The sequence below is a fragment of the Zosterops lateralis genome (assembly GCF_965231275.1).
Source record: "Zosterops lateralis genome assembly, chromosome: 16".
Classification (NCBI taxonomy): domain Eukaryota; kingdom Metazoa; phylum Chordata; class Aves; order Passeriformes; family Zosteropidae; genus Zosterops; species Zosterops lateralis.
The window spans coordinates 138,021-163,903 of NC_139776.1; the positions used below are offsets into that span (position 1 = coordinate 138,021).

The window sequence follows — 25,883 nt, forward strand, 5'->3', positions numbered from 1 at the left end:
CTCCGCCCCCGGCCCCGCCCCCGGCCCCGCCCCCGGCCCCGCCCCCGGCCCCGCCCCCGGCCCCGCCCCCGGCCCCGCCCCCGGCCCCGCCCCCGGCCCCGCCCCCGGCCCCGCCCCCGGCCCCGCCCCCGGCCCCGCCCCCGGCTCCGCCCCCCCCCGGCTCCGCCCCCCCCGGCTCCGCCCCCCCGGCTCCGCCCCCCCGGCTCCGCCCCCCCGGCTCCGCGCCCCCCGGCTCCGCCCCTCCCCGGCTCCGCCCCTCCCCGGCTCCGCCCCCCCGGCTCCGCCCCCCCGGCTCCGCCCCCCCCCGGCTCCGCCCCCCCCCCCGGCTCCGCCCCTCCCCGGCTCCGCCCCTCCCCGGCTCCGCCCCTCCCCGGCTCCGCCCCTCCCCGGCTCCGCCCCTCCCCGGCTCCGCCCCTCCCCGGCTCCGCCCCTCCCCGGCTCCGCCCCTCCCCGGCTCCGCCCCTCCCCGGCTCCGCCCCCCCGGCTCCGCCCCCCGCTTTGCACTGCCCGGGATCGGGGCGGGACCAAACTTAAACATACTCGGGGGAAAAAAGAGTAAAGAAAAAAAAAGGAACAATGAAAACATGAAAAAAAATATTATAAAATAAAATAAAAAAAACATTTTAAAAAAATCTCAAAAGTTAATAAAAAAATAAAAAAAGAAAAGAAATAAAATCTAAAATAAATTTAAAATATAATTTAAAAATTTAAAAATACAAAATAAATAACATGAATGTAAAAACTGAAATAATATCCATAAATTTAAAAAAAAATAAGTCATTAAGATTTTAAATAGTAATAAAGAAAAATTTGAAAAATTTAAAAATAAATAATAGACTAAAAATATAAAAATTAAAGAAATAAACCAAAAGCATTTTAAAAAGACAAAACAAAAAAAATTAAAACATTAACCACAATACAATATTTAACTTAAAAAATACAAAAATCAAAAAGTAAAAAATAAAATAAACAATAAGTAAAAAAAATTACGAAATTAAATAAACACAGCCTTCCCCTCATGCCACTTCCTAACACAGGCCCCAGGAGTTTTCTTGATTAGGCAGGGATAGGGAAAACAAACCCAGTGCCTCCAGGAAAAAAAGGTTTTCTAGAAAATTCCCAGTTTTGCTTGGAAACAAATTCCGTTTTATGGGGAAGCTCACTTGGGATGAACATCCACATGTGCCAAGGCAGGAAAGAACCACCCCCTTGTGTCCAAGGAACAGCAACTAGGCCAGGATTTAAGTTTTAATGGGACTTATGTAATTAAAAACACACTCAGTTCAACTTGAAAATGAGATGAATCGAGGCAATTAAACACTTTACAAGTTTTCCTGGGAATTCCCAGAATTCTGTGGATATGGTGCTGACACATTCCTGATTTACCAACCTTAACTGGGGAAATTTCCTTGGAAATGTCCCCTAAGAATTAGCAAAATTCCAACTTGGATGAAAAATAAGAAAAAAATAAATATTGCCTGACTAAAATCAGAGAGAGGAAAAACATCAAATAAAAGGAAGGAATAATATCTAACTCCCAGCTTGCCTAGAAAACAAGCTCAGGAATTTCTAACATGGAAAACTTTTGGAACAGCCAGGAAGTCTGTGGAAGTCTATGGAATGATGATTTCAAATTTGCTTCCTCTGCTCTGATTTTCAAGGGAAGAGGGAGTTAAACATGCCTATTTACTCCTATTCCAGAATGATCTCCAGTTTGTGGGAGTAACAATCCAAAGGAACTCCAATCTTACTTGTATTTGACAGATGAAGCTCCCAGCAGAGTTGGGAAGTTTCAGCAGAACAAAAGAGCCACAATTGCTGGAATAACAAAATTCAACTCAGCAAAAGTCAGGAATTCTATTGACAAATCCACGGAGGAGGAGGAGGAGGATGACACCAGGAACACAAACCAGCTGAAAGCAACGATTTACTGTAAAGGGCAGGAAATCAAATGGACAGTCTCTGGTTCTGATCAGGCGTTTCTCCAGGAGTCAGAGAGAAAAGTGGGAACCTTGGACTGGGATAAGGCCTTCCAGGGGCTCCACTTCCTACAGGCTCTCTCCTTTTTTGCCAACTACCTGCAAGAGGAAAAACAGCAGGAATAAAGTTTCAAACAGGAGGTCCTTGGTTCAGGCAGACTGAAGTGCAGCTCCCAGGGAGCGAGTCCAGGCTGGGCCCAGGGGAGCTCTGGGAATCTGGGACTGCCCGAGGGATTAAAGGGCTGGAAAAGCAGGACCCACCTGCCGGGTTTAGTGCTGGGACACAGCAAGGCCTCGGCTCAGGGGCAGCAGTTGGAGCTGGGACCACAGGAGAATGCCCCAAAGCCAGGTTAAACATCCAGCATGACACGCAGCACGCTCCAGGAGAAACTCAGGTGGGAGAAGCCCCCGGATGCTCTGTGTTCCTTCTCCTCGGCAGCTTTGCCATGGCCTCCCTCAGAATACTGACCTCACCCTGCAGCTCCTACAAAATAGGAGAACTTATGGAAATCACCCAGCAATCCATGGATTTCCAGGCATTAAGAACCAAAGCAGCCACCTCTCAGTGGTGTCCCCAAGGCCCAGCAGTGCCCAGCACCTCTGACTGGAATTTGAGGGGTCCCAGCACAGCCCCAGAGCAGCAGAAAAACCCACCTCCAGACTCACCAGAGAGATGACAGGAGGGCCCTCCCTGCGATGCCTGCTGAGCCAAGTGGAGCTGGCAGGGTGACCCATGGACATTCTGCGTTCACCTTTCAACAGAGTCAATGCGGAAACAGAACAAATCTCTCTCGGTGTCGAGATCCCTTCAGGTGCACCTGGAGATGCTGCAGTGTCCTTTAGCAGCCAGAGCAGAACAGGGTTTCTACGGTGCTGTAAGGGAGAAATACAATTGAATCAGAAGAAAATAAAAGGAAGCACCTCTCTCCATGCTTTTCATATTAAAAAAATCATACATCAGAATTTTTTAAAGCGTTCATTCTTGCTTTACACTGTGTAAATTACAAGCACTCAACTTTCAGCCTGAATTTGCAACAGCCCCTCAGGCTGACTGAGCTCAGCCAGACCACCAGAATCACTGAATTGTGGAAGGGAAAGCTCATCCCATTCCAGCCCCACCCAGGGCACGGACACCTTCCACCAGATCCAGGGGCAGCCACAGCTTCTCTGGGGAACCTGTGCCAGGGCCCCGCCGCCCTCCCAGGGAACAATTCCTTCCTGATATTTAATCTAAACCGGCCTCTGAGGCATAAACTGAAAAATCACAACTAATCCTTTATAGTAAATTAAAGAGCATATACAGTATAATAGAATATATTCCAAGTAATATTTTAAAATATATAAGATAGCATTTAGTAATACTGTGCTTATTACTTTTTTGCATATATTTAAACATTACAAATATGAAACCTTCAGCACAATCAGAAAATGAACTACAAGAACTAACCTAAACAACAGAATAACAGCATTAAGAGCACAAGTAAAGAAAACAACACAGACTCTAAAACAATACATTCTCTTAAAATTGTGCCAAAAAAGCCAAAGCACACGTGAGAAAGATAAAGGTGAAAAAATGAATAAAAAATTACCCCCACCACGGCCTGGAGACAACCACCACTAAACACTGAGCGTGCCCAGAAAAGCATAAAGTAATTACCATATCAAACGAAAATAAGCAAGATCAAAAAATAAATATCTATGAAGAAAGTCTGTAAGATATCCTGCATATGTAAAACCTCAGAAAATAAGAAAGGGGAAAAATCCCCTGGGGGGTATGCGTGTCTTTGATAAAATTATTCCCCACGTCAATAAATACAAACCGCTCTAACAACTCGGATTAGTTGTGGAGTTCTTTCCGCGTCGTTTCAGCCTCCCTTCATCCTGATGAAGCCCTTCCCCTTGTCCATCACTGCGTGTCCTTGTGAGAAATCCCTCTCCATTAGAGCATAAGCGGCTGGCACAGACCCCCCCAAATCAATGTTCCGGGGGCTCTCGGGGCCACACGAGCACTCCGGGCGTTTTACCGGCTTATCCTCGCCGCCTTCCCCGGGAACCCCCTGGGCTCGGCTCCAGCGCCGACAGCGAGTGCTCCAGCTCCGGGCACAGCGCCAGCGTGTCCCGCCCGCCCGCCGGGGGATCGGCAGCGGCCCCGACACCGCCTTGAATGGCCCGCCGAGGAAGCGGCAGTGAGGGCGGACACCGGCCCGGGGTCGCCCCGGAACTGTGCCTGGCTCGTTCTGTTCGGCTGAGGGGGGCGACGTTCGGGGAAACTCGGCTGGGCTCGGCTGTTCGGGGAAACCCGGCGATTTCCGTCAGCCGTCGGCTATTCTCGGCTGTTCGGAGAAACTCGTCAATTTCCGTCAGTAGTCGGCAATTCTCGGCTGTTCGGCTATATTCGGTGATTTCCGTTTGCAGTCGGCTCTTTTCGGCTGTTCGGCAACTCTCGGTCATTTTCGTCACACCTCGCCTTTTTTGGTGGCAGAGAGCATTACGTCACTTTCGCCCCTCCCCGCCGCCATCTTTAGAAGGTCAAGAGCAGCGAGCCGAGCCGCCATCTTGGTTGTGGCGCCCCTTAAGGCCCCCCAATAGGTGTCTAAGACAGGCGCCTGACTAAAATGAGTAACCCGAACCCGCCGGCAGCGCGGCTGAACCCACAGCCCGTGTCCCTACACCTGGAGACGCCACAGAAAATTGTCTCCGGGCGGCGCCGTGGTCGGGATTTTGTGCAGGCAGTCAACTAGACACACATGGGGGGTCCTCATTTTTTTCCCGCCCTTTCCGCCGCCATCTTTAGAAGGTCAAGCGCCGCGAGCCGCGCCGCCATCTTTGTTGTGGCACGCTTAAGGCCCCCATCGGTGTCTAACACAGGCGCCGGACTAAAATGAGTAATTTCAACCCGCCTGCGAGGGGATTGATCCCACAGCCCGTGTTTTTACACCTGGAAACGCCATAGAAAATTGTTCCCGGGCAGCGCCGCAGTCGGGATTTTTGTGCAGGCAGTTAACTAGACAAACATGGGGTCCTTATTTTCCCGCCCTTTTCGCCGCCATCTTTAGAAGGTCAAGCGCCGCGAGCCGCGCCGCCATCTTGGTTGTGGCACACCCCCCCCCCCCCCCCCCCCCCCCAAATGTCCCCCTCGGCTGCTCGCACAGGCGCCTGACTACATCGACTGCCCAAACACTGCCGTGGCGCCGCTCAGCCCCCATCCCGTGTCCACGCACCTGCGTGTGCCGTGGAAAAATCGCTCCCGGGCGGTTCCGTGGTCCAGGTCGCGCGCAGGCAGCCGGCTGCCACGTGCCCTGGGTCCCCTCATTTTTTTTCTCCCCTTTTTGGCCGGGATCTTTCGGTCCTCGGGCGGCAGCACTGCCCGTGAGCTGACAGCCCGGGGCTGCTGTGCACCTCGGGTACCGGCACGGGGGAGAATTGCAGTACCGGTGTATGTCCACAGGATGGCAGCCCTGCCGCACAACGCTCGGGACGGGCGCGGGGGGGAGTTGCAGTACCGATCTGTATCCACAGGGTGGCAGCATTGCCTTACAGATCGGCTCGGGGTGGGGAGCTGCAGTACCGAGCTTTATCCACAGGATGGCAGCATTGCCTTACAGATCACCTCTGGGGGGAGCTGCAGTACCGATCTTTATCCACAGGATGGCAGCATTGTCTTACAGATCGGCTCGGGGGGAGCTGCAGTACCGATCTTTATCCACAGGATGGCAGCATTGCCTTACAGATCGGCCGGTGGGAAGCTGCAGTACCGCTCTGTGTCCACACGGTGGCAGCGCTGCCGCAGGGAGCGGAGGCAAAAAAGAACGTGGCCAAAATTCCCCTTCCAAACATCCCCGAAAATAAAAGGCCCAAAAGACCCCCAACCACAACAACTACGAGAACCCTGCCATCAACCGAGCCAAAACCAAAAAAGCCTTCATCTTAGGCTATATTTCAATATTTCTTCTATTTCTTACTTTGATATTTCTATTAATCATTACAACTTATCTATGATATCATGCACATTATATTAGGTATATTTTACATATTATAATATGTGGAACATGTAATAATACGTAGTGTAACTATTGATATTATTTTTCATATTTTATAGTTCTCTTTTTGTTACTTATATTTTTCTTATTTTTTTGTATTTGTTTTAATTTCTTTTCAATTTGTGTTTACCTCTTGATATTTTAAACTATATGAATTCATTAACCTAACACATCAGAACCACAGTTAATTAGAATTGAAGGACCTTGCTTTTCTAAGGGGTAAATATTTAATCTTTATTAAAATAATATGGGCATATTTTCTCTTTCTGCGTGCTTTGGGGGAGGGGGGGTGTTTGTAGGGATTTTGTTTTGGGAGTTTTTTTTGTTTGCTTAATTTTGGATTTCTTGGCTAATAAACAAGGAGGTTCAGAGAGTTACAAAATAAAGTGTCTACATCATTTTATTGCTGCCTCTGAAATACACCTCGAGGAGTTACTGCTGGCAATACTGTGCACGGGGAGAATGAGACCTGTTAAGGGGTTGAAAGGAAAAAAAGGCACCACCATGTTCACAGCTTTCTCCATTCAGGTATTTTAATTTAGCAGAAAATACAGAGGATTTTTGCTAACTGCGCTCTCGATTCTATCCAGACGTCCAGCGGACAGGGAGGTCATTTTTCAACTTCTTCCTTGCCGACAGCCAACCTTCCACATACTCAGGGGAAAAAAAGAGTAAGATCATAAAAAAGAATAAAGAAAACATGAAAAAAAATTTAATATAAAACAAAATAAAAGTTTTAAAAAAACCTCCAAAGTTTAAAAAAGAAAATAAATTAAAGAAATAAAATTTAAAATAAATTAAAAATATAATAAAAGTTTTAAAAATACAACATAACATGAAAGTAAAACCTAATATATCCATAAATTTAAAAAAAATTAAGAGTAATTACTATTTAAAATCTTAATGAAGAAAAATAAAAATTAAAAAATAAATAATAGAATAAAAATATAAAAATAAAATAAATAAACCAAAATAATTTTAAAAATATAAAACAAAAAAAAAACTCCATGAAAACATTAACTACAATACAATATTTAACTTAAAAAATACAAAAATCAAAAAGTAAAAAATAAAAAGTAAAATAATAAATATAATAAAATATGAAACTAAATAAATGCAGCTCTCTCCTCAGGCCATTGTCTAACAGAGCTCTGGGAGCATCCTGGATTATGCAGGGATAGGGAAAACAAACCCAGCGCCTCCCAGAAAAAAAGGTTTTCTAGACAAATCCCAGTTTTGCTTGGAAACAAATTCCGTTTTATGGGGAAGTTCACTTTGGATGAACATCCACATGTGCCAAGGCAGGAAAGAACCACCCCCTTGTGTCCAAGGAACAGCAACTAGGCCGGGATTTAAGTTTTAATGGAACTTATGTAATTAAAAACACACTAAATTGAACTTCAGAAAGAGACGAATCATGGCAATTAAACACTTAACAAGTTTTCCTGGGAATTCCCAGAATTCTGTGGATATGGTGCTGACACATTCCTGATTTACCAACATTAATTGGGTAAATTTCCTTGGAAATGACACCTAAGAAGTAGCAAAACTCCAATTAGGATGGAAAATAGGAAAAAGTAAATATTGCCTTACTAAAATCAGAGAGAGGAAAAACATCAAATAAAAGGAAGGAATAATATCCAACTCCCAGCTTGCCTGCAAAACAAGCCCAGAAATTTCTAACACTGAAAACTTTTGGAACAGTCAAGCAGTTCATGGAATGATGATTTCAAATCTGCTTCCTCTGCTCTGATTTTCAAGGGAAGAGGGAGTTAAACATGCCTATTTACTCCTATTCCAGAATGATCTCCAGTTTGTGGGAGTAACAATCCAAAGGAACTCCAATCTTACTTGTATTTGACAGATGAAGCTCCCAGCAGAGTTGGGAAGTTTCAGCAGAACAAAAGAGCCACAATTGCTGGAATAACAAAATTCAACTCAGCAAAAGTCAGGAATTCTATTGACAAATCCATGGAGGAGGAGGAGGAGGATGACACCAGGAACACAAACCAGCTGAAAGCAACGATTTACTGTAAAGGGCAGGAAATCAAATGGACAGTCTCTGGTTCTGATCAGGCGTTTCTCCAGGAGTCAGAGAGAAAAGTGGGAACCTTGGACTGGGATAAGGCCTTCCAGGGGCTCCACTTCCTACGGGCTCTCTCCTTTTTTGCCAACTACTCGCAAGAGGAAAAACAGCAGGAATGAAGTTTCAAACAGGAGGTCCTTGGTTCAGGCAGACTGAAGTGCAGCTCCCAGGGAGCGAGTCCAGGCTGGGCCCAGGGGAGCTCCGGGAATCTGGGACTGCCCGAGGGATTACAGGGCTGGAAAAGCAGGACCCACCTGCCGGGTTTAGTGCTGGGACACAGCAAGGCCTCGGCTCAGGGGCAGCAGTTGGAGCTGGGACTGCAGGAGAACACCCCAAAGCCGGGTTAAACATCCTGCGTGACATGCAGCACGCTCCAGGAGAAACTCAGGTGGGAGAAGCCCCCGGATGCTCCGTGTTCCTTCTCCTCGGCAGCTTTGCCAGGGCCTCCCTCAGAATACTGACCTCACCCTGCAGCTCCTACAAAATAGGAGAACTTATGGAAATCACCCAGAAACCCGTGGATCTCTAGTTATTAAGAAACCAAGGCTGCAGCAAAATGTGCCCAAACTCCTCTGCAAACCAGCAGCTCTGAGGAGACACAGGAATTTATTCCAGAGGGGACACAACTATCCCTCAGCCAGCCAGTATTTCTCTCAGACTCTCCCCACTGCACTCTGAGGACACAAACAGCAGTTGTTCCCAACCCTAAGCCCAACCCAACCCTAACCCCTAACCCCAACCCTAATCCTCATGACCCTTAAGCCCTAAGCCAAATTGCAACCCAACCCTAACCCTAATCAAACCCTAACCCAACCCTAACCCCTAACCTTAAGCCCAAAGCCCTAAGCCCCTAAACCTAACCCTGAACAGGAGCTTGAGGATGCTCTGGATTACAATTCCTATCCTTGGTGAATCCTGCTCAGTAAAGCCAAGTGGATTCTCCTTCTCTGAGAGAGGAAAACGCATGACATTGAGGGCTGTCCCAGCGGACCTGGCCCTCGTGGGCACTTGTGTTGCTGAACAGGATAATCAATTTGGTCTCTCTCTGCTACTGTAAAATACCATAAACCCTGTGGTTCTGGGGTTCAAAAGGTACTTTTCGGTCAGCAGAAAGGTCTCTGGCTGGGACAATTCATTGGCAGATCCCAAAAACTGTTTCCAAGTGCATAAAAACCTACACCTACAAAAATGGTGCCAAGCACAGTGGAGTTAAAGATACTTCGGGCATGGGTTCCCTGAACCGCAAGGAAATGATCCTGAGTCTGGCTTGGGGCTGCTCCTCCCTGCACCCTGTGCTCTCCACACCATCCACCTTGCCTGGGAAGGCCGGGGTTTTGGAGCCCTTCTGGGACCCTTCAGCCTGCCTGCTGGTGAGCAGTGATGCTGTCAGCACCTGCAGCCCTCGGCCCAATTTATGCCAGTGAGTGGTTCCTGGTGTGGCACTTGGGGACACGGGTAAGGGTTGGCTCTGGCAGTGCTGGGGGAGCCCTGATGGTCTCAGAGGGCTTTTCCAGCCAGAGGTCCCTCCTATAGGACACCCAGAGACTGACCCAGCTGCACATTAACCTGCCTTGAGCCAGAGAAGTCCAAGGCATCCTTGAGAGAGTGCAGAGAGCAGGAAAAAAAGACACAGTTATGCCATTTATCCTGCTCTGTGGTTTCCAAGTGGGGCACGAATACCATTCTGTTCTGATCTTGACAGCTCCAAGGAAAATAACTATTGAGCTGGCAGTGAAGATGCCACTTTCCTGATAGTCCTGGCCCAGGAGGTTTCTGTGGGAATCCAAATTATTTGTGCAGTTCAGAAGCTGCACATCCTTAAACCAACCCTTTGGGAGCATGAAGCTTCTCACAAGCATTTTGTACTTTCCCGTGTACTTTCATCACACTGGGACAGTTTAGATCAGAATGGGGTGACTTGGTGACAGCACAGCATTAGCTCAGACACACCAAGAGAGACTCACCAGGCAACATTTACCCTGCAGAGACGAGCCACCAGGTGAGCCAGGCCTCGCGATGGTGCTGCTCGTCTCACTGGCGTGGCGAAGGAAGCCCAACGTAGATAGTGAAAATTTGAAGAGTAACATGAAAAACGATTTTTCAGTTATCCTGCTTTCTCACGACTGTGGGCACAGGGAGAGCAGCTCCAACATGTGCAAACACACACTGCACACAAACAAAACAAGAACCAAGACTCCCTAAGAACTAGTACAGACCAGAGACACAATCAGGACCCACAGCTGGAGCTGAAACAGCAGAAACAGGAGGACATCGCCCGACCCAGTAACGCGCTGCATTTTGAACTCTAGGGCGCGGTAAAACGCTCCCTATGACACGGATACGGCATTTTGTGACCCCTAGGAGCCCTGAGCAAGCGCCCCGGGAACGCGCCGGGAGGCGCACGGCACAGGCAGCCCCCCCCGGGACCCCTTCCTCCTCCCACTTCGAGCCCGGCCTACCGCAGAGACCGCGGCGACGCAGAGGCCGCACCGGAGCGCCGTGGCGCCGGGCCGAGCCCGACGGGACTACAAGTACCATGAGGCCCCGTGCCAAGGGCGTGTGGGTCCCGGGAAAGCCCGCGCGGAGCCGCACTACAGGTCCCACAATGCCTCACGCCGCCTGGCGACTCCGCTCCGGTCCCGATTTAAATCCAGGCACTGAAGAAAATGGCGGTGCGGGGTTGAGTGCCGGGGAGATGAAGATGTAGCTGAGCTTTGGCTCAGTTCCCAGGTGAGTGGGGTTTGGAGGGAGGCAGCGAGTGAGTAACGACTGGAGAGAGGGGAGTTCTAGTCCGCGTTCCCCTGCTTCTAGTGCTGGTGTGGGACTGGGATGGCGGAGGGAGCGCTGCCCCTTGCCGGGGAAGAGAGAAGCTTGTGGGTGGCCCTGAGGGGCGGCTCTTTTCTATCTCTCGCCCCACTCCGCAGTATGAACGTGGCTCCCTGAGGGGAGGAGGAAGGGGAGCGTGGATGGGCTGTGTGTGTGAGGAGATGAGAGGATTCCCTGGTCAATGTGGTGCTGCCGTTACCTCTTTCTAGCTATTGTAACTTTACTGGTGACCGAGTTTTGAAGGGGCATTCCTGGAGCAGTGGCGGGGAATTGATGCGTGGGCTGAAGGCTTCCTTTATCTAAGTATGCTGATTTTGGGTGGAGGTTCCCCGTAGAATACAAATAGACCTGAGGTCGCTGTGGACTTGGGCTTTAGAATCGTCTGACCCACGGTGTCTCAGCCTGAGGAGAGGCGAGCTGTGGTGAAATACCTCGGTTAGAATGGCCCTCTCTGCCGTTCATCTGGGTTTATCTGGTGCCGAGGCGGTTCCAAAGACCTCGATATCCGCATTCTCCTGGTCATCCTGTAGCCTCGGTAAGTTTTAGAGCTGGCTTCTCTTGTCTCCTTATCTCTGGTAATAAAAAAGAGATGAAAAATACTGCGACTGAAAGGTTCATTCCCATGCCTCTTACCCATTTCTGCTTCGTAGTTGTAATGAAACTGTATTGGTGAGGGGTGGTGATGAGATTTCCCTCCCCCCGACGTCGCATGCCACTTAAGGCGTTAGTGTTTCTGGGATATAAATAGAGTGATTATGAGTTAGAATGTAGCGTGAGGTTGAGATAATTCTTACAATTCTCTTTTTTCGGTTCTAAAGTTGGTTCTGTTTGTGGTTTCTGCTCCTACTCCTTAGCACGGTCAAGTTTTCCTTTAAAAGCAAAGCTTCTCAATTTGTCAGCTCATTTTAAGACTCATTTAAATCCTCAGTGTCTTCTTCCTCTTTTAGACAGAAGTTAACAGAAAATAGTATTTTGGATTCTAACTGGAATAACAAGACAAAACAAAAGGAAATCTGAAAGTGTGAGGGATGGCAATATCTAGTATATGGTATCTCTAATACAGTTAAAATGGATTCTTACAATAAGCTTAAAATTCTATCATTGCTATGGTAAAAGTAAATATTTTCTCATGGAACATTTCCATCTTAAAATGTTCTATTTCACATGAAACAAAGTTGTATGTTCTGAATATAAAATATAGCTTCATAGAAACAAATAGTGTATGAACAAAAACCAGAGAATAAAGGCTTGCATTTAGAGGAAACAGACAAAATTAGATGCTTTTTGGGGAGCTTGGGCTTTTTATTTTATTTCAGTTTTGTTATATTTATATAACAAATATTTTGTGTATACTTTTGTTTTTAAAATAAGATAATGTGTTATAGCATGCAGTAGTTATATTTACTGTTAACTGCTGTTACAATGGACTGTTCAACTGACTGTTGTAAAGACTTTCCTTCAGCTCTGTTACAACTATTGTATTTTTCTTTTTTTTTTTACTTATTACTAGTGGATTTGGTGGATTCACTGCTGACATGTGAAGATAGAGGCTGTGGGATACAGGAAGTGATAGACAAAATAAACCCAGCGTTCAGCCTCACTTTAAGTACCTCTTCTGATTACAGTGTGTTGTTGCCGGTCTGATTTTATTCGGAATATGATTTATGTGCGTTTTGGGCTCGCCTGTGGCTTTGTGTTTCTTTTAAATGTTTATTTGAGGCCCTTGTTCATCCTGGCTTTGGATTTATTAACTTGGAAGTTTTGCATTGCCTAGTTACCAATTTTGGGGGTGTTTGTGGTTTTCTGTTGTTGTTGTTTATTTGCATTGTATCAGTGATGTATACCCTAAGGTATAACTGAGACAAAATGCAGATTAGAAAGAAGCAAATCTCTTTTACAATGGCACCTTATCTTTTGATCACAGTGGGTTTTTTTTAAATTAATAATGGACAAGAAATCACAATCACAAAACCTTCAAGTTTAATCTCTGTTATACAGTTCCAAGGAAGGGCGGGGAGGAGTCTTTATTTTTCAAGAACTCTGGGAAAGAAAAGGTATTTTGGTTATATTTGCCTGCAAAATTAAAGCATTTGTAGCATGCGAAAAGGTATTGGTCACTACCGTCTGACAGTACAGGCTGCTTCAGCTCCTGCATTTAAATGAGTGTCTCTTGAAAAGGTGATCTTAAAAGACTGTGTCATACAGCATCTTCTGCATTTCACATTCAAGGTTTTTGAGTATTTAGAAATATCTTAAATATTCTTCTGACTTGTTTTAATATTTTTTAAAAATGGAGGAGAATGGGAGGGGAGGAGTAGTATCCTTTCTGCCAAGGATATGAGAAGATGGTGAAGAATATCTAACCTCAATGCAGGGGCAGTCTGCCTATGTAGTTTTTTCATTTGTTTCCCCCTGGCTAGATCTATTGATGTTTCTAGATGTAGCATTTTAGGAAAGAAGCAATTGTAAAAGAATTTAACTGCTACTGATTTAAATCTGCTATGGAATGTATTTCCACTCACTCTGATTTCTATATGCTGCATTTAGTTGAGTGAAGGCAAATCAAATTATTTTGTGCATCATATAAATGGGAGGTATATTTCAGCTGTATCCTGTTATTTTAGTAAGACTTAATTGGTGACTTTTTAAATTTACAGTTATCAATAAACTGATTTTTGAAAAGTAAAACAAAATTACCTTTCCTTCAGTCTCATGAAGGATTTTTAGTCTTTTGTGTGCAGTGCATCTAGTAACAGAATGCCCTGCCTCACTGAAACGTCCCAAAGTGATTGAACAGGTAATGGAACGGAGATTGGATTGGGTGACTTTTGTTGCCATGTCTTTTAATGGATGGGTTAAGTAAAAGACAGAACTAAACGATTCACTTGCAAAAACCCCAGTGAAATATCTGTTTTCTCCAGTGTTCTGGAGAAATGACTGCTCAGAACAGTCGGTCAGGAGAAGAGTTCTCTGGTTTGTTCTGTGTGAGTCCAAAAAACTAAGTAAATCTAAATCGAAGGTAGCATTCCTCTGTTTTTGCTTTGTGCCCTCAATTTGTAATTCTGACACTTTGCCAATTGCCCTATAGAGTATATTAATATTTTAACGTTGCTGGGTTTTTTCATCACGTTCTCTGGAGGCTAGTAAGTCACAGAAAAAGATAAACTGTGCTACTTGCTTTTTGCTGCTATGTGTGTCTGGGGTGGTAGCGGCTAATATAATCTGTGTGGGTAAACTTTTCCTAAAACCTTTTAGACAGATATTAGGAGCATACATGCGTGTGCGCACATAAACCATCAGTATATGGAAATGCTACATTAGTTTTTTTGAATCTTATGGAAGAACTAATAGAGGTTCAAAAATTAATTTCTTGTATTAATAATGACAACTTTAAAATGGCTTTCTATTTTTGGCAGCTTACATTTTAAGGAGATGATTTCAAACAAAAATTTGCAATTTCTTTGCCAGTGATTTGGATAGCCCTTTCAGACATCTTCCTCTATAATAATTTTTCTTTCCCCATGAAGGCTAGAGAGGTTAGGTGGAAATAGGGAATTATGACTTGGTTTGCAATTCTTTTTGTGCTCAGTCTATCTTTGCTGCTGCAATGAACTAAAGCAGACATAGCAGCATCTCCTGTTATAGTACTCTCCTGGTTTTATCTCCTATGGCAGCCTTTTTCATGGTCAGAGTAGGGATTTCTGGCTCAATGGGCAGGACATCAGTCAGCATATTGCTTAACATTCTTAGGCAGTAATCGAAAGAATTCCCTCCTAATCAGTATTTCAAGTATTTATCTAGTCATGGGTTCAAAGATAGTGCTATTGGCAACAAAAGCAAGAGTACTGTTCACTTGATTAAAATAGAACAAGCCAGCGTTTCCTGTTAACCTAGAATGTACATTTGATCACCCTCTGTAAAAGGAACGCAGTTTCTCTAATCAGAGAACAGACAACTGAGAAAAGAAAACATCTTCCCTGGCTGAAGTAGCTTTTGAAGACTTTTGTGTTACAAGTGTAGGTTTTCTGTTGAACCCCCTAATCCTTGGTGATGTATGTTCGAGGCTGATGAATAAGGTTTGTAGAGGTGAGGTACAGAGTTAGTGCTAGCAAACTTGCCAGACTCGTATTGGCTGTGTTAGAGATGATAAGCAAATAACAGGGATGATGAGTGGGATTCAGGAACAATGGACAATGAGTGCAAATTTGAGAAAGTTGAAGGAGAGCCATCACTTGATCACTTGTTAGGAACAGAATAGTTTGCGTTGTCATCCACTGTAATTTCCGTTCAAATGTACAGCTACAAGGTAGCTTTATCAACTGCCTTGTCTTCTCTTATCCATCTACTTCTCTGTAGCTGAACCTCAAGTGACCTCTAGCAAGATTAGTACACAGTATGATAATGCTTCAGATTGGCCAAGCAATGCTTTTGATATATGAGCAAAATTTTTTCTTTCCCCCTCATCTTAGCTCTGCTTTATAGCAGTGAAACTTTTGCTTTAAACTAAAGAGTCTGTCTAGGCAGAAGTGGAAGGTTGATTGAGCAATATATTTGAGAGTGCTTTTTTAAAAGATCTTTAAAAGCAGTGGAAATTTCCAGGCTTCAATAAATTAAAAAAAAAAAAAAAAAAAAAAAAAAGGCTTTTAGAGTCTGGTTTAATAAACGCTTTGCAAGAAGAGAAATATGAAAAGGAACCGCAGACATTCTGGATGTGAGCCTGAGAAATTTTCCACTGTTTCCTTTAATAACATGCAGGCATGCTTTTATTGCTGGAATTTCAGTCAGGAATCTTCTGACTGAAACTTCAAACTATTTGGTGAACAAGTGCTTGCTGAAAATCAATTCTCAAGAAATAGATTCTGATATGCAAGACTGTGCATATGTGCACATGTGCACTCTCATGCTGGGTATCAACTACTGATTGTATTACTTCAGTTTCTTGTTTTACAGTGTGTTAACTGTTCCTATTACTATGTGATCACTGCTAGGTGACAATAGATCTTTTCTTGCTTCTGATGGTGATTGTAGACCAACATTTCCAGTAAGGACTGTATGCTGCTAAGCTAGAAATCTTAATTATCCTATCCTTAATATACAAAAGAAGAAAGACATTAGGAAACACATCTTTTGTAAAAGAGTTAAAGACTATTTAATGGTTATTTTCAAAATTATTGTAGTTTCAGATACAATGGTGAAAATCAAACTGAAGGGATCTACAGGTTCAACCTCATTTGTCTACCTTAAAGCTCTTTTCTATGTAAGTTGCTCTTGTTTACTAAAAGCTACCTGACCTTTCTCGAAGGTGTAGAGGACTCTCTGCTTGGATCCAATGTGTCTTGTTTTTCTGTCACTACAGATATTTATTGTTGACTTGCTCTCCTTTTGGGGTAGGACCTAAAGAATCCTTCATACATTCAGTTGAAGATTTTGTTTTCTTAAATGCCAGGGTGGGAGCTAAGCTACTGTACTGTGTAAAAAGTAAGCAACATCACAACAAACTCTTGTCTTTCTAGTATTAATTGAAAATATAAAACCTGAGCCCTTCAAAGGCATGTTAATGGAATTTTGTCTTTTTAAGACAGCATAGTACATTTCCACAGCTCTCGAGCCATCTCAGGGCCATTGTGCTTCCTTTTCCGTCACCTCTCTTTGTTGGGACGCTTTTTTTTTTTTTTTTTTAATATTAATTATATAAAGATTTCAACATCTGACTTCCTGACTGGTCATAATCCTTTCTCATGTATTAAGTTACTGCTAATGAGAATGCTAATGACTAAAGTTAAAAGTAGAGCATGTTGAACTTGACATGAGCCTTAATATCTTTTCCAGCTTATGTAAGGATTGTATTGTGAATTGTGTATTAATTGGTTGCTCACTGATTAAAAGTACTGAAATTACTGCCATTGCTTTGTATACCTTTTGGATCTCTTATATAAATGTGTTACTTTGCAAATTTGATGCAAAGTTAAAGCGTGAGATGGGATTTCTAAGTCTTAGTGGGACTTCTTCCTGAAGGCAAAAGTGTATTGCTGAAGACATAAGATAACTGACACGTGTTTATTGTGAAAGCCTAAAACCAACTTACTTTGTTTATTTGGGCTTTGGATAAAGGTAGGGTGGCAGATGAGATATTTCACTACAGTGATAGATGCTACAGCCTTACAGAAGTTCCAGTGTTCTTTGAGCTTGGTTTTACATTTATCTTTATTCTCCTTATTGCAATTCTGCGATTAAAGCACTTCTGCACTGAACAAAGGCTTAATGCATGAAGATTTGATCAACTTAAAGAAAAAACCTCAAATACTACTTGTTCTAGTGTGGTTTGGTTACTTCTGATATTTTATTCGTGTCCTCTACAGACATAGATTTGGTAACTACAGGTAGTAATTCCAGTCAGTGTGGTCACTGAAGAAGAAGCCACAGTGACTTAAAAGGGCTTTCTTTACAGGGTGACTGACTGGATATATCCCTACCACTTGGTTTAGGGGAATTGTCCTTACTCCAGGGATACTTTGGTCTTTATTCCTAGTGTTTTACCTAGGAAAGAACAGGGTGTGCTATAGCCAATAGATCTTTGTTCAGTTTTCCTCTACTTAGTAAAATAAAAAATAAATTTGAATTAATTCTTCTGTCAAAATGACAGACCAGTGCTAAGTAGTGTTCCAAAAGTTGAGTATTGTCAACGAAGAAAAAGGTTAAAAATTTGATAAAATTAATTAAAAAATTATACAATCATGCTATGCCTTCCTCTCGAATATATGTATTTCTGGTATATGCAATGTCAAAGACTATAATGGACTATGTTTCTCTGTATTTTTAATGAGACACAAAATTTCCAGCATTTCTCTCTCTCTTTTTTATGTTGGCCTTACAGTATGAGGCAGACCTATACAAAACCACAAGTGTAATGGAAAATCAACAGGAAGAAAGTGTTTTCTTCACTCATTTCACTTACTCTCCTTATTATCAGATGACAGGGTTAAAAATAATTTTTAAAAAAGATACTTTCAGACAGTGTAGAGCTTAACTACAGAACTGACTGCCACAGAATATCCAGCATCTTGGAGACCCATTCCTTTTGAACAAGGAAGTTCCTGAACAATAGATTGTAAAGTTCGAGAGCATGCTAAAACACATTCATACACTTTTTCTGTTTAGGCATTCCTACTGGCTTCTGCTGTAGCAAATACTGTGCTGGGTAAGCTTTCTGTCACAACTACTTTGTTTTCTCTGCATCATTTCTCATAAACTATTGATATTTAGGGAATTAAAAAAGGGAGAAAATAATTTAAATTCCCTTAGAAAAATAAAGGGTGGGTTTTTTTAATGTTCTATGTTAATATGGTATATAGTTTGCTGTCTTCCACCTCACCTAAACTTGAGGAAATGGATGGTATGATATGGCTTTGCTGTGTATCATGGTATCTAACACTGTTATGCTTTTGGGGAATACTTGGACCATTAAAGAATACTCTTCCTAAGATGTGGGATAGAGTGCTAGTGTCCTTGTGTGTGTATATCTGCCGTTGGTTTTTAATTCTCTCTGTCACTGGTACTTGAGTATTGTTCTTCCTGAAGTAACCGATAATTGTTGTGAGCAAAGTATTCATGTTATTTTGAAAGACTGATGGTGAAATAGGATTTCTTAGCTATATCTGTTCTGGGCTCAGTGCAGATAAAATGTGAATCACTGTTGGGTATTGTTTGTTTGAGGTTTGGTCATAGCCTCTGGGTTAAGCAATTTAGCCCTCAGTACTCGATTAGATTGATATGTCAGCTTCTGTTGATACCTGTTGCTGGAGGGTAGTGAAGGTGAAAACTTGTCTGGACATTCTGTTCAGTGGCATTTTGGTCTTAAGAAAGGGAGCACCTCCTTCTGAATAATCTCTTGTTGTAAATTCAATCTCTATGCTCTGCAGTTTAGCAGGTGCCCTGAAATAGAGTTCAGGTGAGCTGGTTTGGTTAATATAAGGTAGGGTTAAAGTAAAATGAAGAAATTGAAAGGAGACAGTTGAAGGCAAACCTTCGGAGAATGATCTCTTCAAAGGACAGAAGAGTTCCTGGGTTTTTGCAGATCGGTGTGCTCATCGAAACATTACAGTTCCTAAGCCATGTTTTGCAGACAGATGACACACTGAGCTAAATAGTATGAGGTGAAGACAAGTGGTAAATAACTTTTGGTCCTGACTGGACGCAGACACTTGTCTGAGCATATTGTCTGCCATAAATCTACTTTCCATAAAAAAAGGCTCACATCAGTTTTATTTTTCAAGAGGATTAATGATATCAGGCTTAAGTTTTGTATGCTCTTATGTTCCCTCCATGGTATGCTGTGATTATCCTCTTATTGTTTGTACACTTTTACTTATAGGCTTCATCTGTATGAGAATCTAACAAGTTTTCGTACTGATGAAAGCTCAGGGGTAGGTAAGGCTTTGTAGCTTTTTGAACTTTCAGTGGACTCTTAGGTACCCTAAAAAATACTTACTGGAATTTGAAAGGAGAAGCTAATCTATGCCCAGAGAGAATTACTAGTAACTTTTCTCCTAATAATTTTGACGAGGCCCAAGAGTGTAAACTTCTGACTACAGTATACGTAAACATAACTTCCCACACTGTGTGGGATATACTGTAGCAGAGGGTCATTCACCGGGTGAATAGGCTTGGCATTTCCCGATAAGAAAACACTTCACAGCCCATCTTCTCCAGTCGCATGAGGTAAATGCATGACCATGTGCTCCTCAGTTACTTACTATGTTTCATTTGTTTATCAGATGCTAATATGACAACTTTTCAGCGCAGAGATGTGGCTGAATACTAACTTTAAAGATCGAAACGTTTCTCTTCAGCTCAGGGCTTTGTTCAATGTTAGATACTATTCAGTCGGTCTACTTGTATGGGAACTAAAGAAAAAATGCATTTAAGGAAAAAGTAATAGTAAAAAATCTACAGCTCTGTCCTGGCATTTCCACCAGTGCCCTGTGTAAGAAAACGTAAAATTTGCTTCCTGATGATGTGAAACTGTACAACTGCTTAGCCATTTAACTATAAACAAGGAAGGAACTGAATCTGAAGACATTATAAATGCTTTTGGCACTTGAAGAGGAAGGATATCATCCCATCTGGTTTTGGTAGTCATTGACCTCTCGTACTAACTTCCAGAATGGCTGCTAATCTTCCTAAAATTACTTAGAATTTCTTTCAATGCTAATGTTAATAGTGTCATTTTGGAGAGCTCTGCAGATAAACGTTAGTGTTTGAGAAGGGGAATTTGTATAGAATTTCATCAATAAGACTCATTTTCTGCTTGCTTGAGGAATCCTTGTGAGTTTAATGTGAGATTTGTTGAAAAATGGCTTTTTAATGAAAGTGAAGATACTGCTTCTTTCACAGAACATTAGAAAATCTAGAAGCATAAGGTTTTTATGCAATGGAAATTCCTTGTAAAGAATAGAAAAATTTGGACCAAAAAAAATTCCAGAGGGCACTGAAAGCCTTATTCTAATGTTGTAGTTAGGATTCCATACTCTGTGTCCAGTAAAGATGGGACTGTTGATGTATGTATGCACAACATAAAGCGTACATGATATTAATAAAAAATATCTCTTAAATCAGAACCAAAAAGAATGTGGTAATATATCTTAAAATTAAACAAAGTAGGATCAGTTGTAATGTTACTTTCCTGTCTTAGTGGCCTATTTTTATAATGGTTCACCTCAGCATCTTACGTATTACATCCCAGTTTCTCTGTAGTAGTAGTACATAATACCCTGTAGTACATAATTCCCCGATGACAATGTTTTACTGAAACTCATCACGTAATTGTACTAGCATCAATCCAGACACCATGAGCAAAGTTAGTGCTGGTTGGTCAAGGTTTTGTTCAGACAAGTATTAAAAGTCTAGGCTATCCGAAGGTGGTTCCTGTGTTCAATCGCTATTTGTAAACTAAAATTTAACTTGTTGCAGGTAGTAAAACTCGCCTGTTGCCCTTTTTTTGCAGGCCTTGGAGGAGACTCTGTGACGCTCCAGTCCCCTAATACCTCTCTGGGTGGCACTACTCTGTTTTATGTAGCATTGAGCAAAGATACCAACCTTTGGGCTTTTCTTTTTTATTATTCCACCTTGCTTAATCTTTAAATAATTGAGCCCTTAAATCTAAGATTTTATTTGACCAGAGACATGCACAATACCACTACAACTTTGTTTTGAGCAGTAAATTGTAGCAGATGCTCTGTGATAACCTGACAGTATTGTGGAAAGATTAATTAACCTGATTTGGGGGGGGGATTGTGTTCTGTCCTTATTTTGCAATTTCATTCAAGGTACTCTACTAAGCTCTTTCATTCACTATGAATGAAATATGGTATGTAATATGAAAAAGAGGAAAGGGGGTCCTAATAAATGGGGTGCTCAAATCTGTTGGTATAACACAGGTAGACAACTGATTTTGCTTCAAAAGCATTTTTGTTGAACTAAATGAATACCTCTTGCAGCCAAACGAAGTGTACCTGCATATACTCAGACTTAATCAGATTTTAATTATGGCATTGAGCTTGAAGCATTTCCATATTTCAAGGACGAATTGGGGTTTAGAAATGTCACCTCTGTATTAAGTAGCTGTACTTATTCCTTTCAGTTAAGAAAATCATATATAAGCACTTATGCTGCACATGGAAAATTTGAACTATTTTGGTTTCCTTTCTTCAGTAGCTTATTTTGGTTTTAGTAGTTTCTGGTCTTGTACTCTCAAATCTCAAGAGTCTAGTTAGGTCAAAATGCATTAACTTCATTAACAGGCCTTTAATTATTATTAGATAAGCAAATACCAAGATCTAATCTTAAAAGCGAAGAGGATGTGTGTTTTTCAATACAATTTAAAAAGAATCTATTTTAGTTGCACGATGGAAAAAGATACTAAGTAGGATGCTCAAAAGCATTCTTGAGACGCCAGGCATTTAACTACCCTTAAAGCCAGTTTGTGTGAGTCTGCGCAGACTCACACAATATGAAACCCTGTAATGGGTAGATGCCTTCCCTCTTACTCTGTCCCCAGAGCACTCAAACACTTTTTCAGAATATGAATCTACATTTTTAAAAGTGTAATGTTTCCAGTGTAAAATAATATATTTACTGACATTAATGCTATAACTTAGTTCTTGTGCAAACACATGAATAAATGTTCTGCATATGCTGACTAGCAAAATGTGCCAAAGGCAAGGCAGTGTGATTTATGGAGTATATTTCTTTCATGCTTATGGGCCCACCCTTATTGATGGGTGTAAATATATTCCAACAGTTAAATGGGTGATTTAAATGCCAGTTTCCAGTCTGCTCTAAAAGAATGTTCTTAATCAGAAGTTGCGATCTGTCGTAATCGAGCCAGTATATATCAGTGTTGTTTACTCTCCATTGGAAAAATCCTGTGTGTCCTGATCTGAATGTCAGTGGAACTCTCTAAGTACCCACGCTGGGCAAAGGCCAAGTTAAGATACGCGTCCTCAACTGACTTCACATCTCCATTTATGAGACGATTATCTATTACTGTGTGGTAAATTGGAATTGATTGCTGTGTTACTGCTTGTGAGACTTTGTGTGGGACTGGCTCCCATCAGTTCACAGAAAAGACTACTATAGCCTTATTTGCCTCTTGCATCATTTGTGCAGTGCACTATTTCAGGAATCTGCTTAAATTAAGAATGTGCGACAAGGATTAAAGAAGTGTTGAGAGGGGGAACTGATAATACTATATGAAGTTTTTTGAATTACCTCACATCCTTAGTATTTTCAGTGTAAGTTTTTGGATGTCTTTTAAAAAGCCTTTGGAAAAAATAGTATCATTTGCCATAAGGAAATTTCTACTCTGTTTGCCAGTAAGGTAGTCATCGAGCAGGGTGTCACCTCGGTCACTAAACTGAGTGCACCTTCTAACATGGGTTACTCGCTGGAGAGGCAGGAAAGTGGGGTTTTAGCACTGTTGGCTGTGACCTCCAGCTACCGTTTCAAATGAAATCATGAATTAGGAGGGAGGTAAGAGTGGCCTTCGCTAAGCCCTTGATCCTGCTGTTACCTCATGCTTTGTGGATGCTGTGTATGGGTGTGGCAGTATAACCTTGAAAAATGTCCCTGTTCACTAGCTGCTGTGCTGCTGGGCACTTTAACTGCTTTGTAGCTTGCAGATTTATAGAGAAGTTGTTCTTGGTCTTGGTAATACAGTGATAAAGCATGTTCTGTTCTGTCAGCATGGAGGAGCTGTGCAGTGACAAAGCTAACTTGGTTAGATAAAATACTTGAGGATCTTGGCCACTGGTTTAAAACAAAACTGAGCGTGTTAAAGTACTTTAAATAAGGCACTTACCAGCTATACAGATATCTTCATTAAAGCAGCAAGATAAAGTTCGGTTTGTTTAGACATTTGACCAGTTTCTCTTCTAAAGCTTTAACTTCTTGGACTGATTAAAAGGTTATACTTTGTTCTGCAGAATTCTCTGCTCATTTTTTAAATGTCTAAACCAAAAAGTACTTCTGAGGTGTACATCAGAGACAGGCATTAAATAATTAGAAAGGGCTGCTGTGATGGAAAATGTTTGGCATCCTTAAGCACTTTCTACTTTAGGCGGAGATGTCCACCCAACACCAGCAAGGTTTCTTTCTTTTTACTGCACCAGTTTGTCAAATTTAACTTTTATTCGGTAGATCATCATAATTTCAGGCTGATACGACACATCTGTTGCAATAGTGGGTTTATCAAGGCTGTTTTATTAAAGATGAAGTATATTAAGTTGAGGGTGAGTGTGTGTATCTCTGTGTGTCCCCAGATGTCCTTGTGGAAGTGTCTGTTGATGTATGGTTTTAAATGCAATAGATTCCTTCCACCCTACTTCCAGTGCGGTGCTCCAAACTGTAGAAAAAGCAAAATTAATACTATTTCTGTTTGGTAGGGTCTTATTTTTACAACCTGTTAGTTTTAACAGGGAAGGGAAAAAGACATCTGGTTGGCCTCATGCAGAATGCAAATGTGGCACATTTTAAAAACAACTTATTTTAAAATATCTTTATACATTGCAGCCGACCATGGCTTACTTCTAAATGTTTTTGTATGCTAGGTACAGTCTTCAGAAACCAGAAAAATGCATGCTGTATATTTCTGTAAAGAGCTTGCACGGTCTCCCAAAATACGTTTTTCCTAGAATTGGACACTGTGGATTGGGTGGAGCCTCACAGTCCCACTAGGACTGAAACATGCTGTTAATTTAAGGGTAGTCTCTTACTAGCTTTGTGAACTGCATGATAAAATGTACATAGTTTAAAAAAAAATTTAAAAAAGAGGAAATTGCATACAGTTTAGTAAAGGCTTCTCAGAATTGGTCATTTTTTTATAGGCTTGCCAGTGCATCATTGTGAATCTTGTTTGCTTGGAACATTTATTATAGACTCAGACTTTAGTTATTAGGTTACTTATGTAGTGATGTAGTAAAACATTCCAAATTTTACTCAACTTTTTTAATTGGTGTATTTTTGGAGACAGTGCTAGCAATTGCCAGTATTGTCTTCCCATCCCCCAGCTTTTGAGTCTAGTTTGCTTGCAGCTGCAGTTGTAGGCATCTTTCTTTCAGGAAGTGACCTTGGCTTGTATTAATCAAATTCAGAAAACACAGAAAAGCTTCTTGGTAACATGCTGACTTGATATAAAATTTTATAGTATCCATTTTCTTGTCAAATGAGGCCATCTTGCAGAAAGGGAATTCATTTATGATATCTTACTATAAAAGAATTTCTCTAAAATGACACGGTATTCAGAGAAGGCAAAACAACAAAACTAAATGCCACTTTTTACTGAGAGGAATGTATTGAGGGATTTTTATAAAAGTAATTAAGCCTTAAATTGGTATTGGCAAAACTGTATCCTAATTTAGCTAAGCTGTGAAAATACAGCATTATTTGATAGCATTTTCTGTAGTGTCTCTCCATATTTGAACTACAGTAGGAAAGCTCAGTAGTAGGGAATGAACTGAATCAGCTAAGATCTTACGGTCTTCAACTTTCTAACTTTATGTGCTTTAATCACTTCCTGCGTCTTTTGTTAGCAGCTCTCAAGGCCTCAAACTTAACCTCGTAGTAGCTGCATTAAGCTGCCACAGTGCCTGTTTGCGTAAATTAGGAAAGGAATCCATCTACCTGTGTCCATTCGGTTTGTCCTTGCCCATCAGCTGGAAATTGGTTTTCTTTGGCTGCTCTGGAGTAGCTGACTATTCCTGAAGCAGGTTTTAAAAAGTTTTGCATGATTATTTGATTGCCTAAAACTATTTTGTTAATTGAGTTGCAAAAGTATGATTTACGTAAGTTTGATTGACAATGTTTTCAGCTGGCATAGCTGTTTTGTAAGAATCTTTATCCTTTTCCTGGACCTTATAGAGGTCTGAGACCAGAGTATTTTTCATCGTGACAAAGTGCACTGAAAGTGCACTTTACCATTCTGAGTAAGATAACTTACTAATTTTTGAAACTGTGTGTTGATGGAAAATTAGTAATAGCTGCCAGCTGACTAATGTTTTTTTTCCCCTTAGGTTGTCAGGTGCATTATCTTGAACGATCTACCTTGGCTTCAGGGTTTGGAAAACTGAGTTGTATTTTCACTGGCGTCCTTACTATAAACCTTTTCTGTATGTTGATGGCATATTTACTCATTTTACCTCTTCACAGTGTATTCAGTTTCTTGTCATTCTTTCTGCGCTGTGTTGGAGATCAGACTATGCCGACATACGTGCCTCCAAATGTTTCCCAGTTTGACTGCCTCCTGCTTTGGAATGGTTAGTTCCATGTGCTTTACTCTGCAAATGTATGCAATGACTTTCCATTCTACTTGGTATCAAATCAGAGCTGGTAAAATCTCTAAGTAAGCCTACTCCTTTCTGCTGTGTTGAACCTTACTCTTAGGTTATGACGCTAAAG

General features: G+C 42.1%; 1 protein-coding gene and 2 long non-coding RNA genes across 4 annotated transcripts in view; 1 reads left to right on the plus strand and 2 right to left on the minus strand.

Moving 5' to 3' along the window:
- Nucleotides 1-328: 328 nt before the first annotated feature.
- On the minus strand, nucleotides 329-2,663 carry LOC310916014. The gene is made up of 3 exons (XR_014591246.1): nucleotides 2,646-2,663; nucleotides 2,241-2,463; nucleotides 329-2,078 (listed from the first exon to the last, which is right to left on the minus strand). It is a non-coding gene; the product is annotated as an uncharacterized lncRNA (long non-coding RNA).
- Nucleotides 2,664-6,427: 3,764 nt separating this feature from the next.
- On the minus strand, nucleotides 6,428-10,624 carry LOC310916060. Of its 2 annotated transcripts, XR_014591255.1 has the most exons (5): nucleotides 10,565-10,624; nucleotides 10,070-10,271; nucleotides 8,360-8,582; nucleotides 7,871-7,937; nucleotides 6,428-6,673 (listed from the first exon to the last, which is right to left on the minus strand). It is a non-coding gene; the product is annotated as an uncharacterized lncRNA (long non-coding RNA). The 2 variants fall into 2 exon arrangements; XR_014591256.1 differs by having other exon boundaries at nucleotides 6,428-7,937.
- A 67-nt stretch (nucleotides 10,625-10,691) lies between these two features.
- Nucleotides 10,692-25,883, plus strand: part of NCOA3 (nuclear receptor coactivator 3) — a gene marked incomplete at its 5' end in the record, with an annotated part of 54,747 nt that continues 39,555 nt past the window's right edge. The window contains 2 exons of the mRNA XM_083873231.1: nucleotides 10,692-10,835; nucleotides 11,308-11,466. The remainder of the gene's footprint in view (nucleotides 10,836-11,307; nucleotides 11,467-25,883) is intronic.